The sequence below is a fragment of the Salmo trutta genome, chromosome 10 (genome assembly GCF_901001165.1).
Source record: "Salmo trutta chromosome 10, fSalTru1.1, whole genome shotgun sequence".
Classification (NCBI taxonomy): domain Eukaryota; kingdom Metazoa; phylum Chordata; class Actinopteri; order Salmoniformes; family Salmonidae; genus Salmo; species Salmo trutta.
Genome location: NC_042966.1, coordinates 20,553,011 through 20,559,055, shown reverse-complemented (window position 1 = coordinate 20,559,055; position 6,045 = coordinate 20,553,011).

Genomic DNA, 6,045 nt, shown 5'->3' with positions numbered 1-6,045 from the left:
TTCAAGTTTCTGGCAAGGGTAGTCATAAGGTTAACATGTAACTGACTGGGTTAAGACTGTGTTAGCCTGTTGAGCTAAAGCCTAGGAATTGGCCCTGTGACTTGGATCCGTCTCTTCAAGGAGGTCAAAGGGGGGTGAAGTGTAAAACAGGTGGTTCGGTGACCTCGCTCTTGTGATGAGTAACTTGTCTGAGACCTGAAAAGTTACATTGTCTGGCGCACAGGAGACCTGGGTTAGAACCCCATCAGTCAAACTGTCACGTGTCTTCAGGTCTCAGGCAAGGTTGTTCATCACGTACATTGATCACCAAACCACCTCTGGTGCACTCTCATTAAATGGGGTGCACAGATCCTTCTGCTTCTGTTTGTCACAGAAAGTGTTGTTGTGTAGTAGGCCTGATTTCCAACCCAGTCAGTTATATTGGTGCCGTGATCTCTGAGTAAGAGGTGAAAGGGGGTTGAAATGTAACTTTTGATGAGTAACCTTGCTGGAGACTTGATGACTTGTGTTAGCGTCCATAATTCATCCATATGGGCTTTAGCTAAGTGGGCTAACACAGTCTTGTGACATGTAGGAGACCTGGTTCAAACCCAGTTCGTCTCAAGATTAAATAGGGAGTGGACAGGCTATCCTTAGAAGGACTATGACAGGGCTTTTCAACTGTATTCTTATGGGGGCCAATTTGTCCTGTTTAACGTGAACTGTGATCATCATAGAGGGGAACAGAAGGTACATTCATATTCCAGAGTCTTAGCTATCAGGAATGGAGTTGATAGCTGAAACGGTTTGAACGCTAGAGCCAAATTTCATAGGAAGAAAATAAATTCAACATGCCACATTAGCTTCAGAAACCACCAGAAGCTTCTGTTAACCATAGTGAGCATTTCATTCTGTCTGTTCTCCTGTTCTTTTCCTGGCTGGCTAAGTACCAGGATGTTTTTGGCTTTGAATCTGACTTTAGAGAAGTGAATTTAAAAACTGAATCTGAATGCATCTGAGAAGTTGAAAAAAATGAAACTTTGATCAACTTGAAATGATAGTTTGTAAACTTGACACACAGACAATGAATGCAATATCTCAAATCATATCAAATTTTATTGGTCACATACACTTGGTTGGCAGATGTTAATGCAAGTGTAGCGAAATGCTTGTGCTTCTAGTTCCGACAGTGCAGTAATATCTAACAAATAATCTAACAATTCCCCAACAACTACCAAATACACACAAATCTAAAGGGATGGAATAAGAATATGTACATATAAATATATGGATGAGCGATGGCCGAGCGGCATAGGCAAGATGCAATAGATGGTATAAGATGCAGTATATACATATGAGATTAGTAATGTAAGATATGTAAACATTATTAAAATGGCATTGTTTAAAGTGACTAGTGAGTCTCTATGTAGGCAGCAGCCTCTTGAGTTAGTGATTGCTGTTTAGCAGTCTGATGGCCTTGAGAATTTCAATAAGTATTTTTCTACGGCTGGCCATACTTTCCACCTGGATACCCCTACCCCGGTCAACAGACCTGCACCACCCACAGCATCTTGCCCAACCCTCTCCCGTTTCTCCTTCACCCAAATCCAGATAGCCGATGTTCTAAAAGAGCTGCAAAATCTGGACCCCTACAAATCAGCCGGGCTAGACAATCTGGACCCTCTCTTTCTAAAATTATCTGCCGCAATTGTTGCAACCCCTATTACTAGCCTGTTCAACCTCTCTTTCGTATCGGCTGAGATCCTCAAAGATTGGAAAGCTGCCGCGGTCATGCCCCTCTTCAAAGAGGGAGACACTCTAGACCCAAACTGTTGCAGACCTATATCTATCCTACCCTGCCTTTCTAAGGTCTTCGAAAGCCAAGTTAACAAACAGATTACCGACCATTTCGAATCCCACCGTACCTTCTCCGCTATGCAATCTGGTTTCCGAGCTGGTCATGGGTGCACCTCAGCCACACTCAAAGTCCTAAATGATATCATAACCGCCATCGATAAGAGACAATACTGTGCAGCTGTATTCATCAACCTGGCCAAGGCTTTCGACTCTGTCAATCACCACATTCTTATCAGCAGACTCAACAGCCTTGGTTTCTCAAATGTTTGCCTCGCCTGGTTCACCAACTACTTCTCAGACAGAGTTCAGTGTGTCAAATCAGAGGGCCTGTTGTCCGGACCTCTGGCAGTCTCTATGGGGGTGCCACAGGGTTCAATTCTTGGGCTGACTCTTTTCTCTGTATACATCAATGATGTCGCTCTTGCTGCTGGTGATTCTCTGATCCACCTCTACGCAGACGACACCATTCTGTATACTTCTGACCCTTCTTTGGACACTGTTAACTAACCTCCAGACGAGCTTCAATGCCATACAACTCTCCTTCCGTGGCCTCCAACTGCTCTTAAATACAAGTAAAACTAAATGCATGCTCTTCAACCGATCGCTGCCCCCACTTGTCCGCCCGTCCAGCATCACTACTCTGGACCGCTCTGACTTAGAATATGTGGACAACTACAAATACCTAGGTGTCTGGTTAGATTGTAAACTCCCCACGATCAAACCGACATAAAAAATAAAATGAAACGCAGGCTAACGTGGTCAGAAATCTCAACTAGCAAGCAGGTCGCAGCAATGAATAATTGAGTGCGTGCACATTCACGCGAAGGGGGGAGAATTCTGGTAGGTGGGAGCTTTACGGCATAACACCGGCTCAATGGCAAGGATAGTTGGTTAGCTAGCATGTCACCACTTTGAAAAATCTGACTACAGAAACTGTGAGCTAATGTTAACTAGCTAGCTAGCTAAATATCACCTGGTGGGCTAGCTAGTAAGGCACTTTGATTGGCTAGTTAGCTACATTAGCTAAAGTTGGCTAGCTAGCTCACAAAGGATTTGTGGGCTCAATGTTTTCCCCATACAAAACACAGAAACCGTTTTGTTCCACGAGTGCATCTGTTGTACATTTCTAATCAAATGACCTGTGAAGTCAGTTAGAAATATCAGCAGGGATGTAAATTAAGCTAGCCCGAGGCTAATACTTTTCAGACTGGGCTAGTAGAAAATGTGCCAAACTAGCCTGACACAGCAGGGAAATTTTGCCTTTACAAACATCACATTCCACAGATGTAGGATCAGAATGTTACCCAGGCTAATAGATATTGTGGTCTGCTGGGCATTGCCCAAAATCCTTATGTTCCATCTCTGCATGTCAGTCCCTTTCAGAATATCCCCTTACCACTGTTGGTCCTCCTCAGTGACCTTACGGCTGAGGGTTTAACTTTCCTCTTGAGAATTAGAATCATAAGTACAGCCGTATAGCTCATTGCAATACTTCACCTCTTCCGGCAAAAGGTACTCTAGACTGTCCTGATCATCTAGTTGAGCATTTCAGATAATTCCTCCATCCCAGCAGAAATGTCCCATCCACATAGTAGTATTTTAGATCTGCAGATAGACCAAAGCCCAGTCTATTTTAAAATGACTATAGTCAAGTCTGTTGATTATAGTATTTAAATACAGATGTTATCATTTTAGTAATCAACCTTGCTAGACGGTAAACATTTTTTGGGGGTCTTTCAGATGGGCGAACCGGAAGCCCAATGACAACAGTCGGGTCTGCAGCTGCCATTTTCCATTGGGAAAGAGAAATGTCCCTATTTTTACCAGAAAAGGTAGCTCATCCACCATGGCAGAAGAGGAAGATCCAGACTGTTGATTGGGAAACAAGAACAAACTTTGAGGCATGTTGAGGGACCACTTGCCACGTTGTCCAAGGTGGGTTTGTGTTATGATAAACAATGCATTTTCTGTTCAGATAAAGATGATGATACAGCATTGAAAAATACCTACCAGTGCATCCCTCAGACCATCCGGTGCATGGATATCCTGTGCCAGTGTGATGACATCCTGTGCCAGTGTGATCTGAGTGCAAGCGTCCAATTGTAGAGACTACAGCAGATCGAGCCTGTGGACAGACAGGTCAGTAACTCATCAAATGTGATACAACAATTCATTTGTATATTTATCTGCAGAGTATGTTTGTGTATGGTTCCCATGATTTAAGATTGGGTGTTGAGGGACCACTTGTCACATTGTCCAAGCTGTGTTTGTGTTATGATAAACAATGCGTTTTCTGTCAAGATAAAGATGGTGATACAGCATTGAAAAAGACCTACCACTGACCAAATGTCTCTTTGTTTTCCAGTCTAACAGGAGTGCATCCTTCAGACCATCCGGTGCATGGACAATGTTAGACTGGAAAACAAAGAGACATTTGGTCAGTGGTAGGTCTTTTTTTTATATGCATGCCAGCAAAAGCCATTACACAACACTAAACAATGCATTAATTGGACTATAACGGTGACAAACAGTGCCCACAAACTGTGGTGGCCTACATAAAGCTGTCCTAACAGGAGCCCCAAAACCTTACAACCACTACACATGGCTGTCAGCGGAGCCTTGTCTGGCAGCAAAACAGTTAACTCAGCCTCATTTACTGTCTTTAAAAAAAACATAGCTGATATGGCTGACTTGCTTATAAATGTTTTGGTTTCTACTGACAATTGAGATGTACAAACTATGGCATAGGGGGACGACGAGCGGATAAGAGGCAATCCTTAATTTCGATTAAGACAATGAGCGAGCTCGGACGGACGTAGTCAATATAACTATTTGTTCAGGACTTTTGAAATGTACAGCGACAGAATTCAGAACATGGGCCGTTCTTACAGTATTCTCCCTGTACACCAAGTCAGAACCGTAGGATAAATAAAGGGGGCATATAAGCAGACAATGAAAGCTCTTACAATATTCGATGACATTTCTCTAAAACAGGCTATAGGCTACAGGTGCAACCGCAAGTCAGAACAGTAGGCTAAATTATGAAGGGAAAAGGGACCAAATTAATAGGGTGAGGCACATGGGCTACTAACAGCTTACTACACAACATACACTTAGTATTAATGTCTTAGCTACAGTATACATATCTCCCTGGCATATTACCTAATTTATGCAGCAGTATACAATTTTTGGACTCACCTTGTTTGGACTCACCTTGTGACAGGAATGTCATCGTCGTGTGTGTGGGTGGCAAGGAAGTCAGGCGCAGGAGAAACCAACTTGGTATAACTGGAGTTGTTTAATAAATAATAAGCAAACACGAACTCCAAAACCAACGTACATAAAAATAACATGGGTAAAAAAATACCCGTAGCTCACCAATACAAAATACACGAAACCATTAACAAACAAAACAATCTCGGACAAGGACATGAAGGAAAACAGAGGGTTAAATACACAACATGTAATGAATGGGATTGGAACCAGGTGTGTAGGAAAACAAGACAAAACCAATGGAAAATGAAAAATGGATCAGTGATGGCTAGAAGTCCGGTGACGTCGACCGCCGAGCACCACCCGAACAAGGAGGGGCCTCGACTTTGGCAGAAGTCGTGACAAGGAAGGTGGCACGGCGGTCCTTCGTGGGCAACTTTTTTCATCAAACTTTGTCATTCTCGGGATTTATGGTGCTTTCAATACAACTGGAAACTCATGACGTTAGTGATCTTCAGGTTGGAGCTCTAGAAAGAGACCTGAGTTCCCAACTTGGAATTCTGAGTTGGATGACCATTCAAAACATATTTTCCCAGTTGGAGCTCGTTTTTTCCAGAGTTCCCAGTTGTCTTGAACTCATTGAAGTCTGAGATTTCCCAGTTCCATGTTTCCAGTTGTTTTGAACGCTGCAGAGGTCATGCTGGATTGACAGCATGGCCAATGTTGAATGTTTGTCCTTTTAAGTTTGGAAAAGAGACCCTTAAACCCAGACTTGGACCACACAACCACTCCACTGAACAGCAGGCTAGTGATTGCTTTGCAATGCTTGCAGTTAAGCACTGATTCCTTCCAAACCACTCATTGTTGAATTTGCAATTTCCAACTTGTTGTGTAATGTTTATATCCAATGGCCGACGAGCACCGATACATTTTATCTATAATTTCTCTTTTTAATTTCTCTTCAAATGACAAGGATTAAAAAGGATTTGCCAGTAG